General features: G+C 34.2%; 1 protein-coding gene across 4 annotated transcripts in view; it reads left to right on the top strand.

The window, feature by feature from the left end:
* The first annotated feature begins 303 nt into the window (after positions 1–303).
* LOC145276916 (peregrin-like) overlaps positions 304–25,721 on the top strand; it is a 334,772-nt gene continuing 309,354 nt past the window's right edge. For all 4 annotated transcript variants that reach the window (XM_080128682.1, XM_080128599.1, XM_080128512.1 and 1 more), the window contains exon 1: positions 304–738. The gene's annotated coding sequence lies outside the window, so the exon portion shown is untranslated. The remainder of the gene's footprint in view (positions 739–25,721) is intronic.

The raw sequence follows: 25,721 nt of genomic DNA, 5'->3' as shown, positions 1-25,721 counted from the left end.
ATTTCGGCGTTTCACGTGTACGACGAAATTTGCTATAACAGTATTTAAAAAGAAAAAAAAACAAACAAAAAAACAAACTTAGTCTTAAGCCGTTTGTAAGTGACGCTGAAACATTTCACTGTCAAAATATTCGGTGATTGAAACGGAAATTAACCAAGTTAAATACAGAACGCCGAAGTACTAGCGATTTCAAACTCAGTGCCCGGTTAAAAAAAAGTAAATAAATAACGGATATATAATCAGCGAAGCTGATTATGAGTTGTAATAAAAAATATTTTTTTTTAAATAAAATTATAATTGGTAGTCAATAATCTTTTTGCCTGCGTCGGACGCACCGCACTAGTTTCATGGAGAAAACGAAATTGAAAATAATTAACGGATTAATATAAATCTGATTTGAAAACTGGCTGCCAGCCAGTTGCTAGTAACGATATCCGCGCTGAGAGCAACCGGAAGTTGGTTCCAGACATATGCGCAGTCAGGTGCGCGAAGGTGCCTCTTGAAAGAAAAAAAAACAAAAAAAAACGACTTTCAATTTTAACAAATATTAACGACTTCATTAGCCAATTTACACCGAAACTAAAACCAAAAACAAAAACTACGAAGTCAATGTATCTCGGGGAAGTTTTAATACCGGGAAATACTTTTTCCTTAACCGCAAAAAAGACATAAACCTTTCCTCCCTAAAAACGGGGGAAAAATTATGAAAGGAATCGACTGACTTTGTTTCAAAAATCGGTAGGGTTTTTTTTTCTTTGTTTTCCCATGGCACAGCTTAATAATAAGTTTGATTTCTTTTATTTGAAAGTAATGTTTTGATTTCTTTTTTTGATATATGATATCTTTTATCTTTCTGCTGTGCGTTGATAATGTTTCTTGTCGTGGAGATCCGTTGTATTTGTGAGTAATTGCTGTGTTTGCGGACACAACCTGTGTATCTGACGATGTGTAGAAGCCATGTTGGATTATTTAAATATTGACGCTTTTCGTTTTGTTAACTTCCTGTTAAATTGTTGATCGCTTTTTAATTACAAATGTCCAATCCACATCACTTTATTTTTATTTTTAAAAATTCTTATTTGATATTTACTCTATTTATTTCTGTTTAACTTTAAACATGATCCTTCTTTGATGTTGGATATTCCCTTTTTTCTATCGCCCCCCCTTATTTTTTTTTATCCTTTTTCTCTGTTAAATAAAAATGCGTCCCGTGGGTCCCATATTTTATTTTTCATCTAAATTTTCTAACTTTATTTACTTACATTAAAAAAAAAAAAAAAAAAAAAAAAAAAGTAACCCTGAAAATACAACTAAACAACAAGAAGTAAACAAAACATACAATAATGTTATTATTTTAAAGTTTCTAATTATTTATTTCTTATTCTCGCGTATTTTAACTTTCTAGATATTAAAAAGAAAATGGGAACATAACGGTAAAAATAGAGAATTCGTTATTTTTCGCTTTAAGTTCTTATTTATTTGTTAATACATTTATTGGTATTATTATACAAACACCGTGACAGCGTTAGGATTAGGATTAGGGTTAGGGGTAGGGTTAATTCGCTGTCACGGTGTTTGTATAGTTTTACCCATTTATTTAATGATAAAATATTCATTGATGAAAAATGATCACATTGGACCCTAATTTTGATTTTAAGATGCTCGTTAGATAAAAATATATTTTATAGCTTTCTACACGTATAATGAGCACTGAAATAAATGTGGAAACAATATATACGACACACACATGTGTGTATGTATATGACTAAAAAATATATTTTGGTGGCTCTACAGATTTTGAACTGAACCAAACCGACTTTTGTAAAGCCGAAACTGTTAAAAACAGTTAGGTTCAAATTCTGTAGAAGTACGATTATTTTTATTTTAATTTATTATTGTTATTAAGCTCTGTCTGAAACGATATTAAGCAGTGCTTAATTTAAGCACTAGTCCGTTTATATGCATGATTTGCTGTCTTGATTCGTCTCTATTCTGAATCAGAGAGTTTCAATATTATAATGAATTAGCCAGGTTGAATAACATGGTGCTTGGCAAAATTTAAACCGAACCAAACTTATTTTTATCGAAATAACCCTAAAAGTTGGGGCATACAAAAATACAGTTTGGTTCAAATAGGAGCAGGAGAGGAGCACACATTTTTTTTAAAATTTGTTTTATTTATACACAAGGGTTTCTTATGTAACTTAAGTATTATTGAGCACCGTTGAAGTAAATACAATATATGTTTCTAGGCTGAAAATTTTCTTATTTGAATAAAAAAAAAAGAAGCCTCCCAGAAAATAACAGCATGCAATTGTAAATGTTAATATTTCCGACAGTCCTGTCTTTTTATTTTTCCTAAGATGTTTTGCTCATTAAAAATAAGCAGCGTTTATAAATAACTGAACATCATGAATTTTAGGATAAAAATAAATATTTAATGTTATACAAATCAAAGAAATAATTAAATATTGACAATCGATTTGACCTGAATAGTTTCTGATATTTCCGGATGTTTGATTTAATTTAAAACAAAATACATTTTCTATTTTTAGTAACCTTTTTTCCGGTGCTTATGCACTTTTCTTACCACGCTATTTTTATTCATTTTTTAAAAAAATAGTATTTCCAAGTTAAATTCAAGTTTTACGATAATTTTTATATTAAATTGTAAAGTTGAAAGTAGAGAATAGTTAGAAAACACCCTCCCCATGTTAAGAATGACATGTTATTTCAGCACGGTAACAAAAGTGCATAAATACCCCCCCCCCTTTTTTTTTCATTCACATTAAAGAAAAATTTAAAAAAAATATATTTTTTTTAATTTATTTTTATGCTTAACTGGGCATTTTTTGTTTTTTTCTTATGAAAACATTTTTTTAGAGGATATGAATATACGGATCAAATTTAGTTAAATATTTCATCAGATAGAGCCCCCCCCCCAAAAAAAAAATTCAGTTCATTCTAAAAAATGATTTTTTAGAACATAATTATTTTTAGCTTAGATTTCAGAAGAATATTATTTTATTGGGGGGGAAAATCGAATTGTATGTCCGATTTAGTTATTTGAAATCTTTTCTACTAATAAATTGTTACCAGCATTTTAAAATTTATTTTTAGTCACTGTAAAAATGAAACCATTTTTCTTTTTGCTCTAATGATCTTAATTTCTGTTGTACACGTTTGTAAATGATAAATTAACATACTTGTGACTTTGTAATTTAAGGTTTTGTTTATCATTTCAGCCTCCCCCCCCCCCGCTCTCTTAAAATTCCAAATTTGTTTTGTTTTTCGCACACCATAATTTTGAATTGAATAAACTGAAAGTCACCAATGAAAAACTCAATTTTCCCCGGGTCAGATTTTGAATTCCAAAACATGCCCTCGCCTTTCACACACATGCTCATAAAACGAAATAATAAAGAGTAAAGACTTTCTTTTTTTCTTTCATTTAACCAATCCCATTTTTGTTTGTCTACCTGTCTCCTCTCTGTGATTATAGTTAAACACAAGCTTAGTTGGCGGAGCTGAACAAGAATCAAATCAGAACTCTGAATAGGTACCAAACTAAACATTTCCTATTGAAGGTTCGATCAGCTATAAACCAATCTCTAACCCGAAAGAAGGGTGACCTGACAGTTTCTGAGTTTCACTTGTTCAACACCATAGAAGATATTAATAATACCCCATCTATTATTATTTACTCGCTAAGAGTTTTCATAAATCATTATCGGTGATCGCTCACTGGCAATAACAAGTGGTGTTCCTGGAGTCTGAGCGAAAACAACTTTCCTCAGATTTCCTATTATTAGCATTATGATAAACTAATTTTCTGAAATTTGTATTTCCTTGTGATAACAAGTAAGCCATATTGTAAATCGCTTTTTTATTTATTTATTTTTTTTTACAAAGGCATCACCACTTATCAAGGCCTAAAGGCCACTTGAAGATAAGGGTTAAAGAGTATACAGTAAACAATTGGACAATATAGTAACCGTTAGTAATGGAAATTCAGTCAATTTGTTTACGTTAGACTTGAAGATAACTATATTGTAGTCAGCTGGAAAGCAAGGGAAATGGAAGACAATTCCATAGGTGTGCAGTTCTAAGAAAGCTTTGTTCATGGAATCTACGTTTAGGTTTAGGCACAGATAAAGAGTGGGGGAAATTATTGATAGTGTTTTCTTCTAGATGGGTATTTCTTGTGAAAGTTTGGCAAGGGGAGGACCATAAATTGGTGCTCAGTCGAGCACTTGCCATGAAAATAATGATAAAGCAGAGACAAACTCGCAACATCTCTTCTGTGAGAAAGAGGTTGCAGGAAAGAGAAAAGGACATCCCCTATGAGGCTACAAAGTCTATTTTGAACTCTATTAAGGCAGGATGTCCTTTCTAGCAGCTCCTGCCCAGATGTGGCAACAGTACTCCATTCTTTGACATACCTGGCTCTTATATAGATAAAGAATTGCATCAGGTTATGCAGACGTACAAAATGAGACATTCATGTGATACTTGGATGACATAATAAAATGTGTGGATCTTGAGGACCTGTTGAGTTAGTCGAGGAGCAAACTGCGTGAGAAAATGTATCCGCAACTGCATCATCTTTCCCAGGATAATAAATTACGTCAAATATGAGAGCTGATAGTTCTATTCTCTAGTGTTCCAACTTCTCGTTCTTTATTTTAATTGAATGTTTCAGGTCATACATGAATGCTATGGAACGTTGGTCTGTAATAGGCTTAAAGATGATACCGATATGGGAGTGACGTCATTTACGCACTGCTTCGATGATGGCATGTGTTTCTTTTTCAACAGAAGAGTAATGTTGCTCACTGACTGAAAGAGATTGAGAAAAGAAAGCGACTTGGTGCCCTTCTGATTGAGAGTGGCAGCCAGAGCAACGTCGGTGGCATCGGTTTCTACGGTAAGGGGTATGCTATGATCGATTGTTTTAAGGGAAGTGTGTTCGAGTTCTTTGAGACTGGAGAAATCAGTTGAGTAGGATTCAGGTAAAGGGAAGATTTAATTTTGCACTAGACGTCGAATTTTGTCTGAGAAGCAAAGAATCCATTGAGCATAATATGAAAACCTCCCGATGACCCGCTGCTGTGATTTCGCATCTTGTTGTAGAGGTAGGTATCTTAAAGCATGAAAACGTTCAGGGTCTGGCTTTACAACCTCAAATGACACTTCATACCCTAAAAGAGTAACTTTCTCAGTTTGCATAATGCTTTTGTTCTCGTTAAAACTTATCCTGTGCTTCCTGGCCACATATAAGAAGTGATTAAGATTTTCATCATATTCTCTCAGTACAGTCGCATCAACATACGCGAAAATGTTTGATCTCACATTTTATTAGGTTGTCTATCGACCATTGGAAACACGATACACCGTTTGTTACGCCGAATGGAATGTGGCAGCATTGGTATAAGTTCCCACAAGCTTCCAAAGCTGTGAATTTCTAATCTCTTCGAGTATTGGTATCTGATGATACGCATTCTGTAAGTCAAGGTTAGTAAAAATTGAATAACAAGCAATTTTGTGGACTAGATCATCAATTCTTGGCAAAGGATAAGCATCAAGGAAGTGAACCGATTGATGGTCTGGCTGTAATCAATGACAAGACGCTTATTGTTTCGGTGGTTGGTGGTTACTAGAACCTGCACCCTCCAGGGAGAGCGAGAGAGTTCGATAACACCATCTTGGAGGAGGTCGTGAATTTAAGATTGAATAAACTGTTGATGGATTGACGAGTGTCTTCTGGATTTTGTAGCAATGGGCTTGCAAGCAGGCCATATTTGTTCAAATAATAATGGAGAAACAAGATGGGATGCCATTACGCCGCATATGGGCGAAGGGATCGTTATGGCCTCCAAAAGATATTTCTTCCTTGGAACAATATGGATTTAGACAAGCCCGTTCCACAGCAGACATCCTCACTGTAATCTCTGAACGCATATACCATTCACTGGACAAAGCGGGAGAGGGCAGAACGGTAGCTCTAGATATATCTAAGGCTTTTGACAGGGTATGGCATGAGGGTCTCCTCAGGATGATTAGATCATACGGTATCACTGGTAGAATGCTTAACATAATTAAATCCGTCTTAGATAAGAGAAAAATCCAGGTTGTCCTCAACAGTCGTACATCTAAACAATGATATAAATGCGGGAGTGCCCCAGGGATCTATCCTTGGACCTCTACTGTTCCTGATATTCATAAATGACCTCCCCGACAAAATTGCCTCTGAGCTGGGTATATATGCTGATGACACCACACTCTATAGCAGGCACGACAGGAAAACAAATGAACATATATCTAAAGTAATGGCAGAAACACTAGAGGATGACCTCCAATCAGTAGTGGAATGGGGACAAAAATGGATGGTCACGTTCAATGCCGCCAAGACAAAACTGCTTTCATTCAATAATTACAAGAAACCTTCTCTACCACCTATAGTAATGGCCAATGACTCTTTATCTGAGAGTACGTCTTTCAAGCTCCTTGGCCTAACGTTCACAGGAAACATGAGTTGGAACAATTACATCGAGGGCATTGCCAGGGCCGCTGCAAGGAAGGTAGGCTCTCTCTACCGTGCTAGAAAACTACTAACACCCGAAAGTATCCTGTACCTCTATAAGGCAACGATTTGCCCATGTATGGAGTATTGCTGTCATATTTGGGCTGGTGCATCTGCTACTAGTCTCTCGCTCCTTGACAGGGTTCAAAAGAGAGTCACAAATCTGATAGGCCCTAAACTGGCATCTAAGCTTCAGCCTCTGTCCCATCGACGAAACATTGCATCCCTCTGCCTGTTCTACAAGTATTTTAATGCTGAATGCTCTGATGAACTGCAAGCACTTGTGCCCCCACGACGTGAACACCCTCGACAGACCTGACAAGCTGCAAAATCCCACCCCCACACTGTAGAGATCCCTAGATGTAAAAGATTTTTCTACTCCGGTAGTTTCTTCCTCAGAACCGCTAGACTTTGGAATTCCATTCCAGGTCACTGCTTCCCCAACTGTACTGACATGCATAAGTTCAAGTGCAACGTGAACCAACATCTTGCTGCCCAAGTCCCTACATAGTACCCCAGTAGTTGTTTCCCCTGATAATAGCCCCCTACACCAAAGTGGCAATGTTCCTTGTTTGGGGTGAAAATGTAATTAAAAAAAAAAAAAAAAAAAATGTAGTTTGAGAAAATCGTGGCCAAGTAAGACGTCTGTGCAAAGAGAAGAGAGAACTGAAAGTTTGAAATGCGGGTATATAAACCCTTTTTATGCTAATGCCACATAGCAGTGACCTAAAGTGCTGCTTGACAAGTCTGGACACCATTGATATCTTTCTGCAGTAAGTTTGCCACGGCCAGCCATACTTATGGATCATGTTTGATTATTTTTATATATATATATATATATATATATATATATATATAGCTTTCTGAGCTTCCAGTATCCAGAAGGGCCTCTAAGATTATTCCATTCATGGAAAGTTGGATTATAGCTTTTGATAGGCAATCAGGTGATGCAGCAGTTACAATGAATAGGATTGATGGTTCGCAAGCAGAGATTACTTGATCAACAGACTAGCTGAAAATGCCCTCTCCTGGCGCAGCTATTACAAACTGCATTATGGGCATGACACTTAATATGTGGATGTCGTTGATTACTGCAGAAGAAACACTTTTCCCAGTTGCAGCAGATGTTTTCCGAAGTAACAGAAACTTTGTGAGACACTGATGGTTTGGCGGTAGCACCACATAGTGTGAGGTTAATATAGGATTCTGTTTGTTTCTGGGCCGTTTCCAGAAAACGAGCTAGGTTGGAGGCGTCTTTCAACGTGAGTGTTCTAAGAGTTTTTGCCGAAATACATGAGAATGAATGCCTGTTATGAGGGCATCGCGAACTGCTTAGTCAGAGTGTTTATCAGCTGTTACTATTGTGAAGTGATAATTGGCGGTTAGTGAGTCTAGTTTTTGTAAAAAGTCATCAATAGTTTTGCCAGGCTCCTGCTTGGAGGTTGCCAGAAGATATTTAGAATGTTAGAAGGCTTTTTTTTTTTTTTTTTTTTTTTTTTTATTATATTTTCACCCCAAACAAGGCACATTGCCACTTTGGTGTAGGGGGCTACTATCAGGTGAAACATCTACTGGGGCACTATGTGGGGATTAGGGCAGCGAGATGTTGGTTCACGTTGCACTTGAACTTATGCATGTCAGTACAGTTGGGGAAGCAGTGACCTGGAATGGAATTCCAAAGTCTAGCAGTTCTGGGGAAGAAACTACTGGAGTAGAACGATCTTTTACATCTAGGGATCTCTACAGTGTGGGGGTGGGATTTTGCAGCTTGTCGGGTCTGTCGAGGGTGTTCACGTCGTGGGGGCACAAGTGCTTGCAGTTCTTCAGAGCATTCACCATTATAATACTTGTAGAACAGGCAGAGGGATGCAATGTTTCGACGATGGGACAGAGGCTGAAGTTTTGATGCCAGTTTAGGGCCTATCAGATTTGCGACTCTCTTTTGAACCCTGTCAAGGAGAGAGAGACTAGTAGCCGATGCACCGGCCCAAATATGACAGCAATACTCCATACATGGGCGAATAGTGGCCTTATAGAGGTACAGGATACTTTCGGGTGTTAGAAGTTTTCTAGCACGGTAGAGAGAGCCCACCTTCCTCGCAGCGGCCCTGGCAATGCCCTCGATGTAATTGTTCCAGCTCATGTTTCCTGTGAACGTTAGGCCAAGGAGCTTGAAAGACGTACTCTCAGCTAAAGAGTTGTTGGCCATTGCTATAGGTGGTAGAGAAGGTTTCCTGTAATTATTGAATGAAACCAGTTTTGTCTTGGTGGCATTGAACGTTTAAAGAGATTGAAGTTTTGTGATGGCTGCTTCGTATGAGTCACAATTTAGTATTAATTTGTGCACTGGATGAGAGATGTAGTTGATCACGATATCCAGTTTGTCAGTTGGTTGACTTAAAGAAGTCGTTGAATGTGCGCAGCCAATATGTCCAGTGATCTGCAGAATCAGGTGCTAAAGGGCTACCGTAAAAATGTTGCGGCTTCAAAAACTGGTCCATTTTGAGTTATATTTCTTGATGAATAAATAGAGATTCAGAACCCGGAAGACGAATGATAAATAATGTGAATAAGACTTCATTCATCAAGAAACACAGGTATATAGGCTTTCACAAAAAGAGAATTGTTAAACGTGTGCAATGTTTTCACATTTTGTTTCATAAGTTGAACATTTCATAAACAGGCTTTCATATCATGAGGTTCCACTGTATTAGGAAGTTAAAAACTAAAAAGTGCATCAGCTTATCTCACTTCTTTTTGTGGAATGTTTGACGAAACAGGAAAATAAATATTTATACTTTTCAGTTTAATACTTTATTGGAACAATAATTGTTAAGCTGGAAAAAAAAAAGTGCACCAAAAATAAAAATTATTCCCTATAAAATTTCTTTAGTATTTAATATTGCCTCTTCAGCAATCATAATTGCTAAATCAAGACATTTAAAAATGTATTTATTTTTTGCTCTTTTTCTTCCCCACCCCCCCAAACAAGGCATATTGTAAATTCAGGGAACAGAAAATGAGAAGGGAATTCCAAAGTCTAGCATTCCGAGGGAAGAAACTTCCAGCGGAACAGTGTGCAAAGGAGACCACTGAATGGTTCAAAACTGCAGTTGAAGCACGTTTCCACACGGAAATTCTATAGCAAGCCCCACTCTCCCTGATGGTTTACTTCTGCTTGTGCAGCTGCCATTTGTGAAAGGCAGCATGCGTTCCGCAGATTCAACCGACATAAGTCCAGCTCAAACAAACAGAAGTATATAGAAGCTAAAAATAATTCTAAGAGAGTGATAGCGACAGCTAAGACAGATTACTCTGAAACCACCAGAAAACGCATCGAAGCACAGAAATTAGGAACCCATGATTTTTGGAAAATCTACAACAGCGTAGTAAATAATGGGCAGTCAACGATTCCCCCACTATCAAACAATCATGAGGTTGCTTGCACGGCAACTGACAAGGCTAATCTGCTTGCCAGTCAGTTTGCCTCAAACTCCACACTGGACCCGGTACACCACTCCCTCCCTGATTTTCCTTTGCAGACAGATGCCACACAAGATGATTTGAAAATCACCCCTTCTCAGGTACATGCTATTATAAAGAACCTAGACACCTCAAAAGCATGTGGACCAGATCTCATCCTGGCTGTGCTATTAAAAAAATGCTCTGCCGAGGTTGCTCCAGTTCTGTCCAAACTTTACAATAAATGCCTTAACGAATCTTGTTTTCCCGACTGCTGGAAAACCGCTTCTGTGGTACCAGTCTTCAAGAATTCTGGTGAAAGAACTGACCCACTAAATTATCGCCTCATTAGCCTCCTCCCACTTTTCGCCAAAATATTTGAGTCCTTAGTTAATCAAGCCCTAGTCCAACACCTAACAGCTGCTAAACTCCTGACTGACAAACAATATGGATTCAGGCAAGCCCGTTCAACAGCAGATACCTTAACTGTAGTCTCTGAACGTATATACCGTTCACTGGACAAGAGGGTAGCCCTTGATATATCTAAGGCTTTTGACAGGGTATGGCACGATGGTCTTCTAAGGAAAATTAGATCATATAGTATCACTGGAAGAATACATAATGTAATTAAATCCTTCTTAAGAGAAAAATCCAAGTTGTCCTCGACGGTCGTACACCTAAATAATATGATATAAATGCGGGAGTACCTCAGGGGTCTATCCTTAGACCTCTATTTATTATTCCTGATATTCATAAATTACCTCCTTAATAAAATTACTTCGGAGATGGGTATATTTGCAGATAACACCACTCTCTATAACAGATATGAGGGGAAAACAAATGAACACATATCTAAGGAAATGGCAGAAACACTAGAGGATGACCTCCAATCTGTAGTGGAATAGGGGCAAAAATGGATGGTCACATTCAATGCTGCCAAGACTAAGCTTTGTTTCTTTCAATAACTACAAGACACCTTCTCTACCACCAATAGCCATGGCCAAGAACACATTGCCTGAAAGTACTTCTTTTAAACTCCTCGGCCTAACGTTTACAGGGAATATGAACTGGAATAGATACATTGAAAGCATTGCCAAGGCTGCTGCAAAGAAGATTGGCTCCCTCTACCGTGCTAGAAAACTACTTACGCCTGAAAATATCCTGTACCTCTATAAGGCCACCATTCACCCATGTATGGAGTACTGTTGTCACATCTGCGCTGGTGCATCTGCTGCTTGTCTCTCACTCCTGGACAGGGTTCAAAAGAGAGTCGTCAACCTGATATGTCCTGAACTGTCATCTAGCCTACAGCCTCTGTCCCATCGACGAGATATTGCATCCCTCTGCCTTTTCTACAAATACTTTAATGGTGAATGCTTTGACGAACTGCAAACACTTGTACCTCCTTGACGTAACTACCCCTGACAAACAACTAAGTCTCATCCCTTTACAGTAGAGATCCTTAGGTGCAAGAAAGCCTTTTACTCCAATAGTTTCTTCCCCAGAACTGCAGATCTTAGGAACTCCCTTCCGGGATTCTGCTTTCCCAACTGTACTGATATGCAGAAGTTCAAGTGTAATGTGACCATCTTTCTACTCATCTCCCTTCATAATGCCCCTGCAAATTATGTCCCTGATAGTAGCCCCTGCTTCAAAGTGGTACTGTGCCTTGTTTAGGGTGAAAATTGAATTAAAAAAAAAATTAAAAAAAGAAAAAACTATAAGAGTGGGTTTTGTGGTATCTAAGAACCTCAACAATGAAAAGGTGAAATTTCGCTGCTTATTGAGTTAGTTGGGAGTATGTACGTTGAGGGGGTACAAGTGCTATGAGTTCATCAGAGCACATTTTATTAAAGCACTTGTAAAACAGGCACAGGGATGCAACATTGCGGAAGAGGTTGGAGCATGACCGATAGTGCGAGACCTATTAGATTTGAGATTTTTTTTGACCATGTCTAAGAGTGAGGGATTAGTGGTAGATGCTCCAGTCCAGATGTGGCAACAGTATTCCATGCATGGAAGAATTGTGGCTTTGTAAAGATATAGGATGTTCTCTGGTGTGAGTAATTTTCTACTATGCTAGAGACAGCAGCAGCAGCAACCTTGGTAATGTCCTCAATGTATTTGTTTATGGATTTCCAAAAAAATATAGTGGACATACATTATTTTTTTTTTATCATAAAGAACCTACATTTTCTTAAATTATTAATTTTTATTTGAATACTTTTACAACGAACTTATTGCTGTGCACAATATTTGCTTAATAATTTTCTAGCCGGTTTTAGCCAAAGATGAATGAGACAAAACTTTTGCAATTTTTGACATGAGGATACTTTGGATCATTTGAACAATCATTCTAATCTTGGTTGTTATATTTACATGTTTTTGTTGGTGCATCTTGTTTGACATATTCAACATTTATTTAATTCACATGGTTAGATTATTTACATTCTGTCGGCCATGACCAAGTAGAAGTGTTAATTATTTTCATCTAAGTAATGACACAAGTCACATTAAGTCGCGGATTAGCAATCAGTTCTAAGTGACAGTCTTCTGAATGTTAAAGGTTCCATCTACAGGTCAGTAAGAATAACTATTAACTTTTCTACTCTATTGTGACTGATGGAACAAGAATGATCTACTCTGTGGATTAAATATAGGATTCAGTTTGAAATTCCATATAGATTCCAGAGTTTGACAATATTCACATGTAGGACGTTGGAGGTTTTATCAGCCATTATGAAACTAACAGTCGAAATAAGAATAATACTTAATATTGATGAATTGTTTTCTTATTAAATTCGTTTTTATTCATATCTAGTTTTCAATTGAAACCTTTTTTATTAGACATTGGACTGTTAGAATTGATAATATCTTAAAATTTTTTTATTAAATGAATTTGGTTAGTATTATGTCATTTTTTTTTTTTTTTCATTTTCTCTTATTTTAATTGTTTACATTAATCATCCCTTTTTAATAACACTATTATATGTATTAATTGAACCAAACTGTTGTAAAACTAATTTTATTATGCTAATGTTTTAATCTATCTATAAATATAAAAGTGAAATTGTCTGTGTGTTTACATTTCCCTACCAAATTACTCTTTCAATTTTCAGTTTGCAGACTCGAAATGTGACATAAGGTGTATTGAGATTTGGGAAAATCTTTTTAATCGGTTTTCAGACAGAAATTTGTCAAGGAGTCAAAGTTCAGTGATTTGACCTTTGAAAACTCTACCAAACTCCTCCGCTAATTTTGGGTCTTGAAATTTTAGATGTAAAAGAAAAATTGACCTCTCAGCCAATTTTTGGTCTAAACATTTGACATTTTACATAAATAGTGTATTCATACCTGGGGCAAGCTTTTTAATCAGTTTTTGGCTGAAAATTTGGCTGCCAAGGGGTCAAAGTTAAAAAGATTTGACCATTGCAGTCTCTAGCAAGATATTCAGCAAATTTTGGGTCTAAACATTTCAATTTTTACATAAAGGGTATTCACACATGCAGCAAGCTTTTTAATCAGTTTTTGGGCGAAAGTCTGGATGCCAAGAATTCAAAGTTGAAAGAGTTGATCTTTGCAGACTCTACCAAACTCCTCCGTCAATTTTGGGTCTAAACACTTGAAATTTTAGGTGTAGGTTACCTGGACATGAGTCAGATTTTTTAATAAATATATATATATAAACTACATTTACTCACATAAAATTAATATACGAAAGTATAAATTTATGCGTAAACTTTAAGTATTTACTTCAAAAGTGCTCAATACGTAGGTAGAGCTAGTTAGTAATTTATAAAATATATGGCGATTAAGCTACACTGAATATTCCGTGTTTCATCCACTCTAGGATTCTTCAGGTTTATGAGTGAATTTTGTGGTTGTCTGTCATTTTTATATAACGACAGACAACCACAAAATTCGCGCATAAGCCTGAAAGAATCCTAAAGTGGATGAAACGCAGAATATTCAGTGTAGCTTAATCGCCATATATATTTTATATATATATATATATATATATATTAGTGTTGGGACGATTCCTAATTTTTATACGATTCCGATTCCAGGAAAATATTGATTAACGATTCCGATACCAAGTACGATTCCGATTCCTAGGGAATTATTGTTTTGAAATATACCTGGTAGTTTTATACTTATGGTCGGTAGTTCCCAAATATGTTCCCTAACTTTGGAAGAGATATTTTATGTCTACACTGTCGTGTTTTGGTTTAAATAAAATTATTATATAGTAAACTAAACGGAAAAATTAGCAAAATTTATTTTACTTAATTGGAATACAGAAAAAAAAACTCAAAGAAAATAGAATTTATCCTTCAGAGAAAAAACAAATAAAATAGAATTTATATAACAGAACAAAAACAAGAAAATTAGAGAATAAATACACACGATTCATTATTTTGGTCCTCGTAATTAACAGATTTAATGAATTAAATAAAAAAAATATAGCGGAAGAGAAAGAAAATATATACTAATTAAATATAAAAAAGATAAATATTTAATTTAATAATTTATAAATGAACGTGCGTAATGAAAAAAAACAAACTATACCACGTGACATGACGCCGTAGATACAAAATAACCTTTCCAAAGTTAACGACCATATATGAGAAATACCATTAATCAAAAGTTTTTGTGTTTTATACCAAAGGTAGGTATAGCGAAAAGTTACAATTAAAGGAATTTCAAAAACGATTTTTTGTTTAGCTATTGATAGTTGTATTTGTGACAGCAGTTCTTCAGACCTCCATAATTCACAAGGAGTAGTTAACACCTATTATTTTTTCTTACTTTTTCATTGCTTTTACACGTTGTTTCTAACATGAAGAATAAGTTTAGCTGAACTAATCTTGAAATAGGGTATATCAAAGGAACACATAAAAATGATACCACTATAAAAAACAAATGAAATACTAGATAAAATTGAGCAAAAATAATTACCAAAATTACAGAAAAAGATTTAAAAAAAAAATAAAAAAAAAAAAATGGTGAAGTTTGTTGAGTGAAATGAATTATTGAAAGAAAGTAATTGAACTAATAGAAATGTTAAATAAAAAAATGTCACCTTTCAATATTTCTGTAATAATTAAATTCTCAGGGTTGTCGAAATTAAAAATTAAGTGATTTTTTTTATTAGACTTCTTTCGAAGCTTGTTACCTTGAAAAATACATTTAAAACCCTGTTTTTTTTTTTAAATAAATTGAAAAATAAACGCAATTAAAAAAATTTAATTGATAATTAAAACTTTAAAAACATATTAAACATTGAAAAATTACCTATCTCACAAGTTAACGTCCAATAAAGTAGATCCAGTCTTCATACAGGAATTCGGTTATAATAAATATATCTTTCCCAAACTTAAAAATTAAATCTTTTTTTTTTTTTTTTTTTTGGTGAGAGAGAGTGCTTTAACATCGCCGGGGAGTGCCGCCTAAAATTTTAAAGAAGTAAATTTTAGGAGTTTAGTGCCTTTCAAAGACGGTTATCATAATTTATTATCATCATTTAATTTCCCCCCCCCCCCCCCACACCTTTCCACGTGGTTCAGTAGTTAACCAGTGCTCCTGTTGCTGTCAGCCAGCTATCTTTACCTAAGTTTTAATTTCTAGTTAAAAGAATTTTTCATGAATAGAATCAGCATTTTTAAAAATTATTTTTTTAGTTGTATATATTGTATTTACTCTTTGAAGTTAAGGAGGGTTAAAAAAAATTGGTGACACCTAGATGGTGACGTAGGCAAAAAAAAAAAAAAGACACTGCGATTTCGACCCTCACTAATAAAACTGCTCTGAGTGACTAGTTGGTAATTTTTTGTTCCTTTTCTTTTTTATTTTGCTCCTCCAATTTATTTGGATGCTTCATATTTAAATGTTTTAACATGTTGGTTGTGGTCATGTTAGATGGTTTTATTCCCCGCGATATTTTAATTTGACAGACTTTGCAAATGGCTTTCAACTCCTCATTTTCATCAACTTCAAAAAGTTTCCATGCAAGACTTTTTTTGGACTTTGGGCCATATTAGAAAATTCAGTTTATCTGTAAACAAATAATTTACTATTAAATTTTGTTTTAAAGCTAGTCACTTATTTGGATAATTAATTGAAAATAATCTGCTAAAAAAGACAAAAAGAAAAAAATATAAAGGGATGGGGCGGTAAATTGTACCAACCGGTAGTTAACAAAAAAAACTTAAAGAATTTAATTTTTGAAACCAATGTATAAAAGTTTACATAATGAAATGCAAATATGCATTTTCTTTTGAATTTTTTTTTGGTTGACTGTGTTCAATTCACACATGGTTGATGCGGTTCAATATTGCTAAACTATAAGTCTTAAGTAAAATTCTATTTATAAATACTTTTTAAAATGAAATTATTTAATTAACCGTAAATATTATTTAGACATAAAAATTAATTGATTACAAAACCTTTTAAAAAATATATATTAATTTCTTTTTCGTTCGGCAAAAAACTGCGCAAAACACTTTTAATTTTAAATTTAAAATTCTAGAAAAAAGATTATATTATTCTGCTTTTAATATAATCAAATTCAGGGTTTTATCTTTCTGGAGAAAAATTAAAAAAAAATAATGGATTTTATTTCAATGAAATTAAAAAAAAAAAAAAAAAACCTGACTGAATTGAATTAATTACCCTTAAATTAACGAAAGGGTTATTTAATAACTTTAGGTTTGGAAGAGATAGGTATGGGGTGGATTTTTTTGAAACTTCAAAAGAAGCCGACTACTGTCAAAACTTTGCGAAATAATACGTGATCAATTTCATTTTAGAGATATTTCTTTCAAAAGCCTTCTTTTAAAAAAAGAAAAAAAAGTATATTGTTCTATTAAACCTTTTACTGTTTAAATAATTTGACTTTGCTCGTTTTATTTTAAGAAAATATAAGTTGAAAAAGCATTTTCATTCAGTATTAGATTTGTCAGTAAAAAAAAACAATCGCCAAAAAGCGTTTTTTTTTTAATTTTTATTCGCAATGTAGAGCCCTGCATACTTCTTTTCAAGTTAACTCTTTTGTAGTTTTGATTACAATAGATCTGAATGAATGAACCTTGTAAGGGAGGGGCACTAAGCATTGCCCTGTTAATAATGAATTTCTTTGGTTTCTTTTTATAACATGCTACATTTCTCTCTTGCGGTTAGAAATATCAGGAAATTTTTTTCTTTTTTTCAACATCAGACTAAAAGAATCGTAATGAAGGAATCGGAAAATTAAGGTATTTTTTAACGATGCGATTCCGATTCCGATACCTCTCAAAATACACGATTCTTACGATTAACAATTCTGATTCCGATTAATCGTCCCACCACTAATATATATATATATATATATATATATATATATATATATATATATATATGCACATAAAATTATGAACAGTACATAGGGCCCAGCAAAGCTGGACTGAATTGCTAGTTTATATAATTATTGGATGTAAATATCTTCCAAAACCTGTAATTAAAAAAAAAATCTGAGGATTTGCCAAGAATTTTCAAACCAGAAATGATTTTCTGTTTAAATGTTATCAAATTTTGAAGTGTCACAAACCAATTTTTTTTTTTTTATCTTTTTCATAAAGAAACTGAAATCCATTCTAGTGGATTTAATTCCATAATCAAAAAAAGTAGAATTTTAAGAATTTTGTTTCATATTTACAGCAGTATTGATTTGAATGGTTTGATTAATAAAAAAAAAATGTGTAATTAACAAAGTTACATTGATAAGAGAAATGTTTGCACACTTTTCTTAATATAGAAAATATATTTTAATAGGTTTTTATTTTCTTTGTTCATCACATTTAATTCTAAGCAGAGCTGAAAACATAGAGGTTACTTTTGTTTTTTAAAGTTAACAGTAAAATTTTCTGATTTGTTTGACAAATTTAATAAAATCTCCAGATTGCATTTGTACTGAAAATTACTTTTTAGTTACAATTGGTAATAAATACGACAGTTTTGCAGTAGCTGAGTCTGCTGTTTTGATGTGCTATCACGTGGGTTAAGTAAACAATTGCACGTGTTTGGCTTTTGAAGTGCATGTGCACGTTGGTGTGTATGCAGATAAAATTGCTGACTACATCCTGCTACTGTTGACTGAGTATTTGTCGCGTTCTCTGCACATTGTTGTGTATATACAATCAGTTTAGTAGTAATTGATGAGTTCATGCAGCAGTAAACGTTTTACTCGAATCATTTTAGTTTTATTTATAGACTAGCGGGAAAAGCTGCTGTTGCTTGGGATTTAATGAGGAACCCTATTAGATTTTTGTTCTTATTTTAGTGTTAAACATTCTGTTGTGATTTTTTAACTTAATAATATATAGATATTAACAAATTAATTATAGCTTTGAGATGATGTCATAATTTATGTCATGGTTCAAAACATGAACTTAAACATATGCGATAATAAAATTAAGATAAATGAATAGATGAAAATTGCCAATGGAATTGAAAATTATTTTAATAATTCCAAACAATTTATTTTGCTTATTTTGCTACTTATTCTATCTTGTTTTTTTTTTTCACAATTATATAATCCTTCCAGGCTAGCAAAAATTTTGTGACTTTAGAGAGTATATATTTCTTAGAGGACTAAAAGATTTACTCTATATCAACTTAGTAGGAAGGAGTTTAAATAAAATGACATTTACTGAAAATAAGTTTTGGTAAAATGAACCCTAACACCCAACATTTCTGAGGAATTAATGATTAACCCTATGTATTTCCCTCTTATCATTTCTATTATTTTTTAATTTTTATAAATTTCAAGTCATAAAAAGTCTGTAATTCTTGTTTAAAAAAATTCTTGTTTAAAATTACTGTGTTTGACTCTTTCAGATTGGATGTCTAAGCCTGTAATAGGAACACAAATGTATTGTTTATAAATAAATACATAGTCAGCTTTTGTATTTTTTTTTATATTATCAAACATTTTGATTGATTTTTGGTTCATTTGTACAAGTGGTATCCCCCCTCCTCCCTTTTTTTTTTTTCATTTTTTTTCAACGGATTTTTATCAAATATACACTAATCTACCAGATTATCAAAAAAAAAAAATCAATATTTTAATATTTTTTTTTCCTTTTTGATAATCTGGTAGAAAAATAAACAATTTGGAAATGCTCCCATAAATTTTTTTTTGTATTGATATTCATATTAAAAACCTTTTAAAAGTATCGTTTGATAAATCAGCATTAGAAAACCTATTAATCGGTAATCGGCCGATTATACTTATCTTCGTTTACAATATAATTAATATTAGTATCGTTTGATAAATCAGCATTAGAAAACCTATTAATCGGTAATCGGCCGATTATACTTATCTTCGTTTACAATATAATTAATATTAGTATCGTTTGATAAATCAGCATTAGAAAACCTATTAATCGGTAATCGGCCGATTATACTTATCTTCGTTTACAATATAATTAATATTAGTATCGTTTGATAAATCAGCATTAGAAAACCTATTAATCGGTAATCGGCCGATTATACTTATCTTCGTTTACAATATAATTAATATTAGTATCGTTTGATAAATCAGCATTAGAAAACCTATTAATCGGTAATCGGCCGATTATACTTATCTTCGTTTACAATATAATTAATATTAGTATCGTTTGATAAATCAGCATTAGAAAACCTATTAATCGGTAATCGGCCGATTATACTTATCTTCGTTTACAATATAATTAATATTAGTATCGTTTGATAAATCAGCATTAGAAAACCTATTAATCGGTAATCGGCCGATTATACTTATCTTCGTTTACAATATAATTAATATTAGTATCGTTTGATAAATCAGCATTAGAAAACCTATTAATCGGTAATCGGCCGATTATAAAAGGCCGATTAATCAATAACCGACCAATTTTCTAATCAGTATATCCCTAATATATATATATATATATATATATATATATATGGATGAATGAAAAATATAGAATAGACAAACTGTTTTAAAACAAACCGTGATGCAAAAGAAAAAATTTTAATTAAATTTTTTTTTTATTTTTAGTTGAAACATGAATTAATTTTGGATTGTCAGAGAAAGAGTTCTTTAGTTTTGTTAATTTTTTTTCTCTTATTTCCAAGGAAAAAAGTTCATCCTCGTGTTGTGTTATTGGGACTGTACTAGCTGTTAATGTATGTAGAACTCTCTAGTTTTTAAGTCGAAAAGGTGCATGTTTGCCAAATATGAAGTTGAAAATGTGAACTTCATAGAGATACACTGCTGATCAAAAATTTAAGATCACTTAAAAATCTTAAAAAAAAAATTTTTTTTAAGGATAGATTTTTAACCCTTCCGACTTAAGGTTACCAATACTACAATCTAAAAGATAATGGAAACAAAAAGCTACACTCCAAAGATTTATTTTTAAAATTTACATTTTTATTAAATTAGGCTTTTTACACATGATCCAAAAAAAAAAGCATCTTTGATGATGGAGGGCCTTATAAGGCCCTCCATCATCAAAGATGCTTTTTGTAGCATGCTAATGTAACCAACTGCTGTCTGACGACCTTGCATCACCTTGAGCTCCATCGTCCCTCTGTAAGAAAAGGCACCCCCATACCATTACGGACCCTCCACCACTATGATGTGTGGAAAAAATTTCAAGGGCGCATGTTTTTGTCATGCCAATATCCGTGGAAGCCATCAGGACCATCTAAATTGAATTTTTTCTCATCAGAAAACAGGACTTTCTTCCACTTCTCAACATCCCAAGTTTGGTATTCATGACCAAATCTTAAGTGGTCCACTTTGTGACGTGGGAGCAATCGAGGAATTTGTTTACGTTTTTTATTTACTGTGCCTTTTTGTTGTAAGTGTCGTCTGATGGTTATTGGACGGCAATCAGCATCTGTAACCGCTTTAATTTGACTAGAAGAAAGTCCTCTGTCATTCATAACAACCCGTCTGATTTTCCTATTCAATGCAAGAGAAATTTCTTTTGGGGTGGGGGGGGGGCTACCAAAGGATTTTGCTTTTCTATAATCTCTGTGTTCTTTAGAAAGTTGCAAATAACAGTTTTACTGCGATTTACCTTAGCTGCTATTGCTCACTGTGACAAACCTTGCTTATCGAATCCTAGAATTCGAGAGTGCTCAACTTCGGTTAGTTTTCTTGCTTTAAGCATGGTAACACCTTTACACAATGATTGCTAAGAATTACCATAAATCTAACAATTTATACCCTTGGTCTTATAATTTTGATCATGTGTAAAAAGCCTAATTTAATAAAAATGCAAATTTTGCAATAAAATTTTTGGAATGTAGCTTTTTGTTTCCATAACCTTTTAGATTATAGTATTAGTAACCTTAAGTCGGAAGCGTTTAAAATGTATCCTTAAAAAAAGGTTTTTATTTAAAGATTTTTAAGTGATCTTTGTAAATAAAGACCTTTTTTAAGTGATCTTTAAGTGATCTTAAATTTTTGATCAGCAGTGTATATAGTATTGATTTTGTTTCCTAGATGTTAATCCAATGAAACTTCAGTGTTTATAAAACAATAGATATAATAATATATAACAATAAAATGCTTGCATAAATAAAGAAATATATATATGACACATGTATGGAAGTGGTACCCCCCTCCTATTTTTTATTTTCATTTTCATCTTTTTTAAGCTGATTATTATTGAATGGTCACTAATCTACCAGATTATAAAAAAAGATGCAATATTTAAAAATTTGTAAAGGGTGCTCAGTTTCTAATGCAATATTCTAGTAAATTGAGCACTCATTTTGGAAGAATGAGATTTTTTTAGACAAATTTTGAAAACAAGCTAAATTCGCTAAATTTTGCTGAAAAAACTTTATGCTTCCAAAATGATGTATAATGTACATTATTTATTAATTCATTTGGAAGTATATTCATCTCGGAACAGAATGTTGGTATTTTGAGGATTTAAAATACTTTGGCTTTTACAATATGGATATTTTAGCAGACCCCCCCCCCCTGAAATCTGTGATCATCCAAAGCATTTTATCATTGGTGTGTATTGCTACTATATTGAATGTTCATATGAATTACATTTTGATTATTGATTATCATTTCGAAATTGATTTCGTCGTGTTAGCATAAAAAGCTGATCTTTTCATTGGACATGAGCAAAATGTCACACCTAATGTACTTAGACAAGCTATATCTCTTATTTGTAGGCCAATTTTTAAAACAATTAAACGAAAAGAGAATAAAATTAGCATTCCAATGATGTTAATTCAATGTGCCTTTTAAAGATTAAATATTTTATATGCCAAGTAAAAAAAAAATTTTTTAAAAAAACATTAAGATTGACAAAGCATAAAGGTAAATTTAATTTAAAAAAATCTTTATATTTCACACCTTACGTTTGGATTAAAATCCACAGAGTTAAGTTTAGAAACGAAACCTTCCTCACTTGTTCCAATGCACTGAGTAACCGTCTTGTAACGTCACCTGTTTACCATCTGGACAACAAAACTCCTCCACATCTCCAAGCGACCTGCTTTTATATTACATTCACCCGCGTGAATCTCGTGTGACCTCACAAGATCACATGAAACCATTTCTGTTAAATATCGCAGACGCCGTCTTCGTTTCTCTTTTTTCTGTCCAACATGCATGACAGGCAGACATGTTGGCGCTTCACGGGTAGGTCATTTGTATTTTTGTCTCATGATCACAGAGATGGCAGGGAGGTGGCGCTCTCTTCCGTCGGGTGCTTTTTTCGAAGTGGGACTGTGCAGGCCTCTTGTTCACTTGCGCTCTGATCCGCAGTTTGAGGGTCGAAGAACACTGCCTCCCCTGAGAGGCTATTAATATCGGATTTACTGCTTGATGAGGATGAGGATGGTGCAAACCAAAGCGATGGCCCACTGGCCTCAGACCTAGAGACGTTCCCGTCGTCCAGTGATGGTTGCAACTGTGTCACTGGACTCCGGTTCCTAACATAATGGGGCACACCGTCAACCATGACTGACTGCTAACTCACCACATCGGTCATTCGACCCCGTTTATATCTGTCAGTACACCGGCTTCCCTGTAGCTTCACTCAGACAGGATCCCCTGATGCATACGCATACGACCCCCCGCCCTTCCTCGTTGGTGACTTCTCTGTTTGGGTAGATTCCCTTTTCTCTGATTCGATATTGGTAGATTGCATTTGCAGGCTCTTTTCCTGGAGAGTGATGTTGTACCAATATACGGCTTCTGAGACGGTGCACTGCTTCCCGGCCGCAATTCTTTTGACACTGCGATGGCTCCTCTCAGCAATACTGTTGCCAGATGGCACATTAGCACATCGCAGTCACAGCTGCACTCCCCACTCCTTCAGGAACTGCTTGACCTGCTGGCTGCTGAAGGCTGGGTTATTGTACGTCAGCATCTCTTCGGGCGCACCTCTTTCAAAGAACACAGATGACAGCTGGCAAATAATGTAGGAGTTCTGGCGCCCGAGTGGTCTCCAGACCGCGAAGCACGTAAGTCCACAATCGATGAGGGTGAGAAAGTGATTACCATCGTAATGTGTGGTATCCATGCCCACTCTCTGCCACGTGCCGCTCACTCCCAATTGCCCTTTTCTCCACTGTATTGGAGCAGGGTCGATTGATTGACATGCCTCGTAACTTTCCACTGCTCTTTTGACATCTGCCCTTCTTACTTCTGGGTTAACCATCTTGGCAAAATATAGTGTCCGCTTAACCGATGAATCTCCCTTATATGATCCGCATCCATATTACACGTGATGGCTACACACGGCCGTTGCAGCATTTCAGAACCTCTCCGAGTATCAGACAGCAGCCACCGTTGTGGTACTTGTCAGTGCATCTTCTCGTTTGCTTGCAGACCTGATCAACGTTACAAAAAAAGTGTAAGCCATTTTGAGTTTCAGAACAGTTTCAGATGGTTCGCTGTTACAAACAAGTCCTGGGAGGTGACTTGTTTGTAGTAGACAGTTCCACAGAACAAAATATTCTTACCGTGTCGAAACCCGGGAAAGAACATGTGAAATTGCTCCAGAAAAGGTTTAATATTTATGAAGCAATTCTGGTTTCTGATTGGTTTGTAGCAGAACGTGAATTAATTTGATTCGTCAGTTCTTAGCAACATCGTTTATAAATAGAATCGTCCGACTGTGTGGGATCATACCCCATTACTACTCCAAAATATTGCAACATCCTCCCTATTTTTTATAATGGGGAAGTCCCTTGTGTTTGTTCTGCTCAAAAATAAATATATATTTTTATATTTACTTAGACATAACAAAAATTAGAAATCATTTGGATCTTAGAATTTTAGCATTTAAAAAGACGCCATTTTTAATTGTGTTCAAATGTCAAAAAGGAAAATTACAAAGATTTTTTTTTTTTTTTTCTTTCCTAAGCAAAAAGTATTAGTAGGTTAAAGTGTTAATACAAATAAAATGGATACAGTTTAACGTCTTGTCCAGGACTATTTATTTTTTTATATATAGAAATCTATATACTGAGCATCATCCCTAGGGTTTTCCGCTGATATTCATGCAAAAAAGTAATAGCCTTCTCGTAAGTGGAACTTCGCTGGTCTGTATTTTTAATATATAGAAATCTATATGCATACAGGGCAGCGAAAGAAAAAAAAAATATTCAGTCGAATTCACCAACAAGTTTTGAGAAAAAACGTAGCTTTATCCGTGTCGCCGGTTTCGTAAATACATCAGCGATATTTTGTTCTGATGATATGTAATTCAAAATAATGGATTCCTTTTTTATCTCGTTTTCTACGAAATGGCATTTTATATCCATATGCCTAGATCTTTGGTTGATCACCGTGCTCTGTGCTAAGACTATACTGGCTTGATTATCACAATTAATTACCACGGGGCTTGTAATCAATTCCGGCTCTAAAATAGTCTTCAGGATATTTTTAAGGTAGAGTGCTTCCTGGGTTGTGTGTGTGATCGCAATAAATTCTGCTTCACACGTAGAGAGAGATACAATCTGTTGCTTTTTAGATTTCCATGAAATAATAGGCCCATTTTCTGAGAGTCTGAAACAATATCCAGATACACTCTTGCGATCTTCTTTGTTTGCCCAGTCTGAATCCGAAAAACCTTCTAATTTTAGGGGATTTCTTGATTTTCTAAATACTAACTTCTGTTCTTTAGTTCCTTTTAAATAACGTAGGACTTGTTTAGCTCTGTTTAAATCCTTCATTGTCGGTCGTGATAATTTTTGTGACAGTTTTGTTACTGTATAGCATATGTCGGGCCTGGTTGCAGTCATTAAATATATAAGACTACCTATAATTTCGCGATATTGTGTGTCATTTATTATTTCAGATTCTGTGTGTATATTTTTATTAATACCATTTTCGACCGGTGTAGAGCGTTTCTTGCACTCTAACATTCCAAATTTTAATAGTATTTTGTCGATGTATCTCGATTGAGTCATCGTAACAAGTCCTTTGCTTTGAGTAAATTCTATCCCCAGAAACCAGGATATTTTGCCAAGATCGGTCACTCCGAATCTTTTACTTAATTTGTTCCCAACATCAGTTAACATTATGTCACAATTTGATGCGATCAGAATATCATCGACCCACAAAACCAAAATCAGTAGTTCATTGTCTCTGTGTTGGGTATATAAACAGGGGTCTACAGCGCATTGTCTA

This window comes from Euprymna scolopes, chromosome 1, assembly GCF_053919585.1.
Source record: "Euprymna scolopes isolate OS-2025 chromosome 1, ASM5391958v1, whole genome shotgun sequence".
Classification (NCBI taxonomy): Eukaryota; Metazoa; Mollusca; class Cephalopoda; order Sepiida; family Sepiolidae; genus Euprymna; species Euprymna scolopes.
This window is presented reverse-complemented; position numbering and strand designations above follow the sequence as displayed.